The 12,046-nt window shown below is 46.6% G+C and overlaps 1 pseudogene across 1 annotated transcript; it reads left to right on the forward strand.

The window, feature by feature from the left end:
- The first annotated feature begins 9,129 nt into the window (after window positions 1–9,129).
- Window positions 9,130–11,663, forward strand: LOC308265056 (26S proteasome regulatory subunit 6A-B-like; annotated as a pseudogene). The gene is made up of 2 exons: window positions 9,130–9,175; window positions 10,126–11,663. The product of its transcript is annotated as a 26S proteasome regulatory subunit 6A-B-like (transcript).
- Window positions 11,664–12,046: the final 383 nt, after the last annotated feature.

The raw sequence follows: 12,046 nt of genomic DNA on the forward strand, positions 1-12,046 counted from the left end.
CGAACCTGTGATCCTCCTGTCTCAGCCTCCCAAGTACTGGGATTTCAGGTGTGTGCCGCAGTGCCGGGTATTACCACTTGTGTTTTATATATTTAGTTCACACTGGATTATAAGGCTCTGAAGGAAGGCCCATGTGTATCTTGTTCTCTGTTATATTCTCAGCATCAGACACACTATAATAATAATTTATATAAGTGAATGAACGTTTAAAGAAAGCTGGGCGTGAAGGCAAACGTGTGTAATCCCAGCATTAGGGAGGCTAAGAACGTGGTTCTCAGACAGCCTCAGCTACAGGGGGTGTAGGTTGGAGGTCAAATGCCCCCCAAAAAAGAAGTTTTAAAGAAATCAAATCAGCCAGGCATGGTGGTGCACGCTTGTAATCCCCACACTTGGGAGACTGAGACAGGAGGATCGCACAGGTTCGAAGCCAGCCTCAGCTACCTAGTGAGGCTCTCAGCAATTTAGTGAGACCCTGTTTCCAAATAAAATATAAAAGAGGTCTAGGAGCATAGCCTGGAGGTAGAAAAGCCCCTGGGTTCCACCCCCAGTACCACAAAAAAAAAAAAAAAAAAAAAAAAGAAAAGAAAGAAAGAAAAAGAAAAAAAAAGAAAAGAGCGCAGGGCAGTTACTTGCAGTGATACTTTTGACCACTAGATGGCACACCACAATGACATCCAATAGGAATGGGCTGGTAGTGGGGGAAACTGAACAATGAGGTGTGCAGGAAGAGGCAGGACGCCCCAGTGGGCCTCTGGTCTTCTCCAGCTGGAGAACACTGTGAGCCTTAAATGTGTGTGTGTGTGTGTGTGTGTGTGTGTGTGTGTGTGTGTGTGTGTGTGTGACTGGTGACTGAATCCAGGGGTGTTCTACCTTCGAGCTACACCCCCAGCCCTAGTTTTTATTTTGAAACAGGGTCTCACTAAGTTGCTGAGAGCCTAAGTGGCTGAAGCTGGCTATGAGCCTGCAATCCTCCTGCCTCAGCCTCCCAAGTCCTTGGATTACAAGTGAGTGCCACCACGCCTGGCCATCCAGCGTTATAACACAACGCTACATGTCATTTGCTTTTCAGCACCTCAAAAGGTTCTCTTGCTTACCAAAGAGTTGGCTTTATTACTGTTGTTGCTGCTTGCTCATTGCTTGAAATGCTTTCAAAAACGCCTTTTCCTTATTATTGTTAAGGTATTAGATAGACTCCGTCACTTGGAGGATCTGAGCCACCACTGAGTCCAATCTTCCACTCTACAGTTTATCCAAAACCTCTATTTTTGGGCTTAAGAATGAACACAGGTTTGAGGCCAGGCTCAGCAAATGTTTCAAAATAAAACAGGAAAAGAGCTGGGGTGAAGCTAGGAGGTAGAATCCTTCTAGTTTTGAATGCGAGTGCCCCCCTCAAAAATTAACATAAGTTTACTTTTTTTTTTTTTAGGCCCTGGGGATCGAACTCATACATGCTAGGTCCTGCTCTCCACTGAGCTACATCTTAGCCCAGGAGCCAGCCTTTTACGTTACCTTCTTAGGATTCCTTAGGCATGAAAAGTGGCAACAATAAAGCGATACTAAAATAGATCTGCTGGTCAGGGGGCTGCGCTTACTTCCTGTGTTAACTATTTCTAGTGTGTCAGCCTTCCGGTGCTATGGTTTAAATCAGGAACCCTAGAATGACAATTAATACATGCGATGAGCATTTTGGCGTACTCACAAAGAACTAAAAGTCAAACGGAACCATGCTGAGAGTTCTAAAAGAACAGGCTGATGGTTGGCTCGTTGGTCCAAGAGTCCCCAAAGCTCCACAGTTATTACAGTGGTGGCATCATTTGTGGAACTGAAAACACGGACAGGGCAGAAATTCAGGAACTTGAAGTCTTTAAGAAGTCAGGAACTTGCCAGGTGTGGCGGCATACGCCCCAAATCCCAATACTTGGGAGACTGAGAGTGGAGAGACTGTTTTGAGGACAGACTCTGCAGCTTAGCAAAACCCTCAGGACCCTGTTTCAAAGTTAAAAAAAAGAAAATTTAAAAAGGGCTGGGGTGCAGCTGAGAGTTCCAACCTCCAGGGCCACACACACACACACACACACACCCAGCAGGGTTAATTCTCGACTACCTACTGATGTCCTGTGATTGTGTTAACTAACCTCGGCCCCCTTATCTTCCCAGTGGAGGCATGCAGACTGCCAGGCCAGCCCCTCCAAGGGGGCTTTGCGCCTCCTTTGTGCGTATGTTTGACTTGGATCTGGTTCCAGATCTGGTTCCAGACCAGCACAACCACAGCCAGCGGTTCCAAAGGACGCTGGCAATCTCGCTTTGCCCGGCTCCCAGCTGATGCCAGTCTCTGCCCATTACAATCTTCATATCTGAACAGGTTGGGGAGTATTTAGAAATGGCCTTGTTGCTACTCCTCCAATCCAGCCAGTGTGATTGTTTTGTGGCTCCTTGAGCTATTGATTGAAGGTGTAGAGAGAAGCAGAAGCTGAGTTAGTCAAGGGCTTTGCCCCAATGCCACCCAGAAAAGAACGAATTAGTAGAGAGGCCCGGCTAGCACTCGGGGCTCTTACAGTTCAGGTTATATTCTCCCTGCTGTGGGTTGCTTCCAAACACTGTGTGTGTGTGTGTGTGTGTGTGTGTGTGTGTGTGTGTGTGTGTGTGTTGGGGCAGTGTTGAACAGAGGGGTAGGTATGAACCATTCAATCACAACGTATTTTTCAATGGGGATATTGTAGACTTCTACAAAAATAGGTATGGTGTTAAGCATTGCATTAGACTTGGCAGTGAGGGGCTGGGGATATAGCTCAGTGGTAGAGAGCTTGCCTAGCATGTGCAAGGCCGTGGGTTCAATCCCCCATACCACAAAAAAAAACAATAAAGCATACCCACACACATAGATTTGGCAGTAGTGATTTCTCAAATATGACACTGTAGTCACAGGCAACAGAATATAAGATGAACCTTATAAAAAATTTAAAATGTTGTGCATCAGAAGACACTATCAACAGAGTAAAAATGCAAATCAGATGTGCTGACTCCTGCCTGTAATCTCAATACTTCTCAGTACTTGGGGGGCTGAGACAAGAGGATAGGTTCAAAGCCAGCCACAGCCGTTTAGTAAGGCTATCAGCAGCCTAGGGAGACCTTGTTTCCAAATAAAAAATAAAATTGGGCTGCGGGTGTAGCTTGGAGGTAGAATGTCCCTGAGTTCAATTGTAGATCAGAGGTAGAATGTTTCTGGGTTCAATCCCCAGTACTCCACACACACACACACACACACACACACACACACACACACACACACACGAAAGAAGAAAAGAAAGAAATTAGAGTAAAAAATGTAACCCCCACAGAATGGAAGAAAATATTTGGAAATCATATATCTGACTACAGATCTGTGTCACCATGCCATGAAAAAAGAAAAAAACTTTAATTTTTTAAGTTTAGTACTGAGCTCACTGTTATGGGATGGGCAGATGGTGGAGGTTGAGGGGATAGAGCAAGACGAAATGAAACTGGTTCCATGGCCTTAGAGAGCCCACCTAGATCCTAGTCAAGAATGCAGTGTTAATAAGCCAAGAAGATAATGGTAGAGCGCAAGGCTCCTGGTCACTCCGGTGTTAGCTGAGGTCGCGTGTCCTTTTAGAGTAAATAGAATTGACTGGAGCCCTATTCTTCCTCGCGTGGAAATCCAATGCCCTCCAAACTTTTCAACAAATTTCCAGGAGCCTCTCTACTCATCGCGCCCTGAGGCTTTGGGTTCAGCTCTCCCAGGCTGTTTGATTCCAAGACAATCTACCAATAGCTGGTGCAGTCAACAAGGCCAGTAACTGTTGTTAAAATCCTGGCTAGCCCTGGACCCAGGCCTTAGGCCAGCTAGCCCGACTCCTCCATGGCCAGGCTCCCACAGACCCTAGTCCTCCTCTTGCCTTCTAGGCTATTTTCTGGGCCACTCTCTGGGGCTTCCTAGGAATGAAGTTCTCTTCACGTGTCATTTGGAGCAAAGTATTTTCCACCCCCACTTTTACCTAACTCCTTGCCTGCTCAGATTCATCATGCTAAACAAGGCATCTATTTGCCTTTAAATTTTGTATCATGAAGCCGGGCGTGGTGGCGCACGCCTGTAATCCCCCCACTTGGGAGGCTGAGACAGGAGGATCGCACGGGTTCGAAGCCAGCCTCAGCTACTTAGTGAGACCCTGTTTCCAAATAAAATATAAAAAAAGGTCTGGGAGTATAGCCCGGAGGTAGAAACCCTCTGGGTTCCACCCCCCAGTGACACCAAAATAAAATAAAATAAAATAAATAAATTTTGTATCATGGACGACTATTATTTATTCTCGATGACTATTATTTATTCTCGAAGAGACAAATGACAATTTTGTGTGTGTGGTACTGGGGATTGAAATCAGAGGTGTTCTACCTCTGAGTTACACCCCAGCCCTTTTGATTTTCTGCTTTGAAATAGGGGTCTCACTAGGTTGCTGAAATTCCAAGTTGTTGAGGCTGGTCTTGAACCTGCGATCCTCCTGTCTCAGCCTCCCAAGTAGTATAACAGGTGTGCGCCACTACGAACAGCTGCCAAATGACATTTTGAAAGTAGCCCTCTTAGGAGCTCACCTTTTACTGAAAAGAAAAACTGAAAAAGGCTTTGCAATCTCAGGCCTTTGTCTCTTTCTCCTTTTAGTCTTCCCAAGAAAAGAAATCCTGCAGAGATCTATTATAAATAAATGACATTATTTTCTGCCTGTGCTTCACTAATGAAGTGAACTTTCCCATGCCTCAACAAGCAAAGAGGTTCAACAGAAGGCAGATTCTGTGTGGACTGGACCAATCCAGGGTGGCTTCAAGGGAGGGGCAGCTTCCTGGGAATTGAGCTGAGACTACATTGCAAGGAGGGGTAGCGTTTAGTTAGTACTAGACAAAGGCAGGGCGATTAGGAAGTAGGCGTGGGGATTGGTCGGTGCAGGGAACTAACCTTCATCAATCAACAAGCCTGGGTGAAAGCTGGGTTTGGAGGCGCACACCTGTAATCCCAGTACTTAAGAGGCTGAAACAGAAGGATTGCAGGTACAAGGCCAGCCTCAGTTACTTAGTGAGACTCTCAGCACCCTAGTGAGACCATGTTTCAAAACAACAACTAGATAAAAAATAAAGCCGGGCGTGGCGGTACACACTTGTAATATCCGCACTTGGGAGGCTGAGACAGGAGGATCACGCAGGTTTGAAGCCAGCCTCAGCTACTGAGTGAGGCTTTAAAGGACTTAGACCCTGTTTCCAAATAAAGTATAAAATAGGTCTGCCGAGTGTGGTGGCGCACGCTTGTAATCCCAGCGCTCGGGAGGATGAGACAGGAGGATCGCACAGGTTCGAAGCCAGCCTCAGCTACTTAGTGAGGTTCTCAGCAACTTAGTGAGACCCTGTTTCCAAATAAAATAGAAAATAGGTCTGGGAGTATAGCCCGGAGGTAGAAAGCCCCTGGGTTCCACTCCCAGTACCACCAAAATAATAATAATAATAATAATAATAATAATAATAATAATAATAATAAGATAAAAATAAGTAAAAAGGGCTGAGGGTGAAGCTGGAAGGTAGAATGTCCCTGGGTTCAGACACACATACACGTGGGCGGATGAGTATCCACACAGATGCCCCAGTGATCAGTACTGCTTTCGAGACAGAGGGTTTTTTTTTTTTTTTTGGTGGTACTGGGGTTCCTGGAAGCCTTTCTTCCTCTGGGCTACACTCCCAGACCTATTTTATATTTTTGAAACAGGGTCTCTTACGCCAGCACGGCTGGCTTTGAATCTGCGCGATCCTCCTGTCTCCGCCTCCCAAGCATGGGGATTACAAGCGTGCGCCACCACGCCCGGCTGGGACAGAGGGTTTTGACAGGATGAGAAATGGGGTCATGCGGGAGGGGATGCTGCTTCAAGGAGACCAGGAGACAGTATTTATGTCAAGAGGAGAATATGTGGAATGACGGTGAGAAGAAGGGCTTCAGGCAGACATCAGTGTTCATGAGATTCCCCAGTCAGGAGAGTGCTGGTCAGGGCGTCCGGTGTGGCTGATGAGGCTGAGGTGAGGCAGGCAGGCTGGGCCCAGGAGGATGGACGGACTGGGGGTGAGCAGTGAAGCAAAGGATCAGACTTGGACTCAAGCAAGGAGCCTGGCTGGGCGTGGCGGACACTCAGAGGGGCAGAAAAAGGAAGCAAAGAAAGACAGAGGCGCAGGTTAAGACAGGACTGGGCAGAGATGGAGTCTGGGACCCCACAGCCTCTGAGGTGAGGGTGGCCATGGGGCTACTGCTAGGGGGGCCAACTTGGTGGTGCCTGAGCTGCCCTGGAGCATCCTCCCCTCTCCTCTCCTCTCCAGGAAGACCTTAGCCTGAGGGTGAGATAAGAACCACAGGTGCTCAGTCTGGGAGACGGACCCAGAGCTTCCCGCAGCCAGACAGTTCACCCTTTCCCAGTCCCCCTCCCGCCTCCAGGAGAGCCAGCTCGTCTTCAACACCTCGCTGCTGCCTGCTAGCCTCCCTTTTCCACAAAGAGAGAGCGGGCCTCAGGCTCAGAGCCTGCAGCAGACAGCAGCGTCTGGCTGGGATTTGATAACGTTTTGTTGCATTTATTTTTATGGCTGCTTTCTATTTATGGTCAGTGAAACCCGATTTCCAATTATGGCAGCGATATCGAATTTTGCTTTTACACAGAGGCGCACAAGATAAAGGAAAACACGGGCTACCTTTAAAAGTATAATAAGTCAGTAACAATACAGGTGGTATGGGGACATGGCAAAAAAAACAGGAGAGAGCCAGGCGTGGTGGCGCACGCTTGGGAGGTGGAGACAGGAGGATCGCGCAGGTTCGAAGCCAGCCTCGCTGACTTAAGAGACCCTGCTTCCAAATAAAAATAGGTCTGGGAGTGTAGCCCGGAGGTAGAAGGGTTTCCAGGAATGCCAGTACTACAAAAAAACAAAACAAAACAGGATTGAGACACAGAAGGCTGGGACACACTGGAATAGCAGAAGAGCCCTACTGCGGGGCACATTGGTACACAACTGTAATCCCAGTACGTGGGATGCAGAGACCAGAGGATCACAGGTTCATAGCCAGCCTTGGCAACCTCATAAGGCCCTCCGCAACTTAGTGAGACCCTGTTTTAAAATAAAAAATAAAATAGGGCTGGGGATGTAGCTCAGAGGTAAAATGCTTCTGGGTTCAGTCCCCGGTACCACTAAATAAATAAATAAGCTGGGCATGGTGGTGCACGCTTGTAACCCCCACGCTTGGGAGGCTGAGACAGGAGGATCTCACAGTTTCAAAGGCAGCCTCAGCTACTTACTGAGGTTCTCAGCAACTTAGTGAGACTCTGTTTCCAAATAAAATATAAAATAGATCTGGGAGTATAGCTCGGAGGTAGAAAGCCTCTGGGTTCTATCCCCAGTACCACCAAATAAATAAATAAATAAATAAATAAATAAATAAATAAATAAAAATAAAAATAAATAAATAAATAAATAAGCTGTAGATGAGGAGGCCCTAAGCTCGTGTGAGTGTATAAGCCCTTGTCTCCTCCTCTTCCTGGTTGTGTTGAGGATTGGTGGACATCAGGGCTGGGATGTTGCTCCAGGAACCTTGAGGTAGAGGCCCAGCAAGAAACAGTCCTTAGGATATTCCCCTCTGGATCACAACAAGAGGTAGCTCCACCCAATCCTTCTCTCTCTGAGTCTCATGCCTGAAGATAGGCGTCAAAGGCATGGGATGAGGTTAATATTCATTTTATTCTGGGAACTTTTTTTGGCTCTTAAAAAAATGACGCCTCTGGCTAGGGCTGCAGCTCCGTGGCAGAGCGCCTGTCTGGTATGTAAAAGGCCTGGGTTCCACACCAGCACTGGAGAAAGAAGAGGAAAAAGAAGAAGAAAAAGAGGAAGAGGAGGAGGAGAATGACGAGAAGGAGGAAGAGGAGGAGGAAGAGGAGGAGGAGGAGAAGGAGAGAAGAAAGCAAGAAAGCCTGAAAACCAAATCTCCTCTGAGATAAATTAAGGTGTCCGAATACTGCCAGGTAGACTTCACCCTTCTCTAGAATCAGAATGCTGTGACCATCTGGCAGCTCCCTGCACGAGGGCGGGCCGTCAGCAGGGCATTCAGCCTCTCTGTGGCCCGGGAATTGCCAATGTTGCAAGGCAAGACTGAGAACTCGGGCCCGATTTCTTTCTTAAAAGAGGGGGCTTCCTCCTACACACTTCCCATCTTGACGTGAGTGCATCCTGACTGCGAATGGGAGGGTTTCCTTCAGAGCAGCTCTGCAATCACCATGGTCTAGCCCATCATTCTTTACCTGCTCCTTGTCAGGTCAGCCACTGGGAGGTAAACCAGGGAGGACCAGCGCGACACCTTTCACCGTGTCTAGCTCTCACTAAGCATGTGACACGTGCTCAGGGCACAGAAGGGCCAGAGATGGTGACTTTTCTGTTCCCTCAATAAGGCTTTGGACAGACAAGGTGGAGTGTTAATAAGAAATGTGGAATTAGAAGGGAATTGGAAATTGGCTTTATTTTGCCCCTGTTTCCTCATAATTTATATAAGGGACTAAAGAAAGAAAGAAGCTTTTTTTTTTTTTTTTTTTTTTTGGTGGTACTGGGATTCCTGGAAACCCTTCTACCTCTGGGCTGCACTCCCAGACCTATTTTTATACTATTTTATTTGGAAAGAGGGTCTCTTTAGCCAGCGCGGCTGGCTTCGAACCTGCGTGATCCTCCTGTCTCCGCCTCCCAAGGGCAGGGATTACAAGTGTGCGCCCCCACGCCTGGTGCAGAAAGAAGCTTTTTTAAAATGAAAGTTTAAAATGTTTAAGTTTACCCTGATTTCAAAATCTAAAGCAATACTTAAGGGACATTGCTATGCTTTCACTAGCTACAAAAAATCACAAAAATGTTCCCTTGGTGGCAGGACCTGGGACAAGAGGATTCCACATGGCTGGGGGAGGGGGGGCGCATGAGGCCGAGGGAGGGCAGTTTGCTCCAGTTCATTCTCAAAAGGTAACATGACTAAACACATAGGGTTGATGGTGCCTAATTTTCACACAAAACTATTCACAGCTTTGCTTTCGGCATGAGTTCAAATCCTGGTTCTGACACTTGGTAGCCATGGGACATCAGGCAGGTCAACTCACCTCCTTGGATGGGGATAATGGTACCTCTCTTGGGCTGTTGTAAAGAGTTCATGAATGCATGCATGTAAAGCCCTTAAAACAAGGCCCTATAATAGAATCGTCTCAATAAAGATCAGCTTGTGTGTGTGTGTATTGGAGGGTTACCATTGAATTTAGTGGTGTTCTACCTCTAAGCTACACCTGAGACCTTTTTATTTTTATTTTTATTTTGAAACAGGGTCTCACTAATTTACTGAGGGCCTTGTTAAGTTGCTGAGACTTGTTTTAAACCTACAATGGTGACTTTTCTCAGCCTCCCAAGTGCTGGGATTACAAGTGTATGCCACCACCCATGGTTTAAAGATCAGCTTTAATAATTATTTCTCTAATTTTCCCTTTCTGTGATGTGATGAGCTCAGTTTCAAGAAGATGAAAATATTGTAAATTATTTTGAGGGGAAAATATGATTTACTGTTACTAGAAAATGAAATGTACGCTTATAATAATGAGCTAATTTCCATGAGACAAGTGTTATCATCAGTGATCTGGGAGTTTTTCCTCCTTCATGGTCTCAGCAACTTTCCTAAATATGTGTGACTTCTGTTTGTATACTCTAAACATTAAGACATTAGACCCTTTGCTGAAGTCAAGTGGGTCTGACTTCTGCTTCGCAACAGGCAAACATGAGACTTGATTTCATGAAATCTAAGAGCTACATCTCCATTTCTGTTGTTGTTGTTGTTGTTTGAGGTTTTTTTTAGTGGGTCCGGGGATGGAATCCAGGGGCAGTCAACCTCTGAGCTACACCCCCTGCCCTGTTTTTTATTCTTTATTTTGAAATAGGGTCTCACTAAGTTGCAGAGGGCCTCACTAAGTAGCTGAGGCTGTCCGAGAACTGCGATCCTCCTGACTCAGCCTCCCGAATGCTGGGATTACAAGTGTCCGCCACCACGTCCGGCTTTGTTGTTGTTGTTTTAATTCAACAAATTAGGGAATGAGGCTGAGCAAGATGGAATTGGGGAGGAGATGCTTAAAATGTCCACAGAAGAAATCATCCAGTGCACATGGCTGCTGGACTGCGAGATTGAGATCATAAAGAGTGAAGTGTGTGGGTTACCATGAACTTCAGGCCATGAAAGACAAGGGGATCGAACCTAGGAGCATTCTACCTCAAAGAAAACAGTGAGAAAATCAAAGTGAACAAGATGCTGCCATACCTTGTTTCCAACATCACTGAGCTGCTAGATGTTGATCCCAATGACCAAGAGGAGGATAGTGCTAATATGGATTTGGACTCGCAGAGGAAGGGCAAGTGTACCAACATCAAAACTTCCACATGACAGATGTATTTTCTGCCTGTGATTGGGTTGGTGGATGCTGAACAGCTGACGCTGAGAGACCTGGTGGGTTTGAACAAAGACTCTTACCTGATCCTGGACACCCTGCCTACAGAGTATGACTCGTGGGTGAAGGCGTGGCCATGGATAAGAGGTACACAAAGCAATATAGTGACATTGGGGACCTGGACAAGCAGATCCAGGAGCCGATAGAGACCATTGTCCTGCCAATGAACTACAAGGAGAAGTTTGAGAACTTAGGGATCCAGCTACCGAAGAGGGTGCTGATGTATAGACTTCTAGGCACACAGAAGATGCTGTCGGCCCAAGCCTGTGCTGCGTAGACTAAGGTCACCTTCCTGAAGCTGGCTGGTCCCCAGCTGATACAGACGTTCTTTGGAGATGGTGCTAAGCTGGTCCAGGATGGCTTCCTTCGCCCTGGCCGAGGAGAAAGCGCCATCTAGCATCTTCATTGATGATCTGGATGCCGTTGGCACCAAGCGATTCAACAGTGAGAAAAGCCAAATGTGCAGAGGACCATGCTGGAACTCTGAACCAGCTGAGTGGCTTCCAGTCCCACACCCAAGTAAAGGTAATCGCAACCACTAACGAGGTGGACATTCTAGACTCTGCCCTGCTTCGCTCAGGCCACCTGGACTGCAAAATTGAATTTCCCATGCCCAGTGAGGAAGCCTGGACCAGAATCAGTCACATCCATTCCTACAAGACGAATGTCAGTCCTGACATGAACTACGAGGAGCTGGCCCGCCGCATTGACGACTTCAACAGTGCAAGGCTGTGTGTGTGGAGGCGGGCATGATGGCACTGCACCGGGTGCCATGGAGCTCACCCACGAGGACTACATGGAGGACATCCTGGAGGTGCAGGCCAAGAAAGCCAACTGCAGCACTATGCCTAGAGGCTCCCTGGGCCTGCCCCCTTATCTGTTGCTGGCCAGAGTTTGTAATAAAAGATGGTTTGGGTCCCTGCCAAAATAAAAATAAAAATAAAAAATTCAACAAATTAAAAGTAACCCACAGATTTATAATTATTGTCTGAAGGATTATACTTTGAAATGTAATATACTGATTGTGGTAATTTGCAGAGAAAAACAGCTTATACATAATACATTTTTATGTCCCTAAATTAATAAAATGATTTTTGACCTAGATAGAGATTGCACATACCTTAATTCTCCCTTAACTTCCCACTCGTTCTATTCCATCTCTTCCAGATGCGGCTGAATGTTTGCCCCAAGGTGTCAACATTAGTGAGAATCTCAATTTCTCCTCTGGACTTCTTTTTCTTCCTCTGAGGCTTGCTTCCCATAACCACACACATAGACCCATCTCCTTCTTCTTTTTTCTTCTTTTTTGTGGTACTGGGGATTGAACCTAGGAGCATTCTACCTCTGAGATACACCCAGCCCTATTTTTTTTTTTTTTTGAAAGAAGGTCTTGTTAAGTTTCTGAGGGCCTCACTAGGTTCCTGAGGCTGGCAGCAAACCGGCAATTCTCCTGTCTCAGCCTCCCAAGTACTGGGATTACAAGCATGTGCCACCACAGCTACGTCCAT

This window comes from Muscardinus avellanarius, assembly GCF_963383645.1.
Source record: "Muscardinus avellanarius genome assembly, chromosome: 7".
NCBI classification, from domain to species: Eukaryota; Metazoa; Chordata; class Mammalia; order Rodentia; family Gliridae; genus Muscardinus; species Muscardinus avellanarius.